The sequence below is a fragment of the Oryzias melastigma genome, linkage group LG1, assembly GCF_002922805.2.
Source record: "Oryzias melastigma strain HK-1 linkage group LG1, ASM292280v2, whole genome shotgun sequence".
NCBI lineage: Eukaryota > Metazoa > Chordata > Actinopteri > Beloniformes > Adrianichthyidae > Oryzias > Oryzias melastigma.
Genome location: NC_050512.1, coordinates 31852510 through 31853164, shown reverse-complemented (window position 1 = coordinate 31853164; position 655 = coordinate 31852510).

The following is a 655-nucleotide window of genomic DNA, read 5'->3' as shown; positions in this document are numbered from 1 at the left end:
CCCCCGCTGATCCTTCAACCCACAATCTGCATTTCTGATGCGCATCCCCGTCTGCTCGTTAGCCGGCGCTCGCCGCTGAAACGGGACGGGGGACTCGGCCGCCGACCCCCCCTCAGGGGCAGAACGCCCTTCCTGGTGTCATGGCTGCTTCAGGGTGACCTTCTGTGCCGGTTATCTCCTCTCCTGGCGTTCAAACCCACAACGCCGCCTGCTTGCATCATTTAGGATCAATAAAAAAAGGCAGTTTGAAGAGTAAAAATAGAAGCACCCCCCCATAAATAGCAGCATTTGTTTGCACTGAAGCTTTTGAAACCTTTGGGGGTCGTTACGGTGATTTTAATCGTTTTTCTAGGGATCAAAAAGGGTGAAAATAAAAGAAAGAAACAATTTATCCTTAAAAATCAACAGGAAACTCTAAAAAGATGTTTGTTTTTAAGAAAACTTCAGCTGAAAGGAGCCGACAGTTACGAGCTCAGATCTGTGACCAGACAAGAACCAGAGCTCCTCAGGGGTTAATGAGGGAGGGGCAAACACCCAGACCGGATCCTGTTTGTCCAGGATTTCTGACTCTGCTTGAGCGTTCACATCTCCAGCCGCTCCTCACTTCTGCAGGAGCATTTAACCTGAACGAATTTTCTCCACATGAGTTTATCAA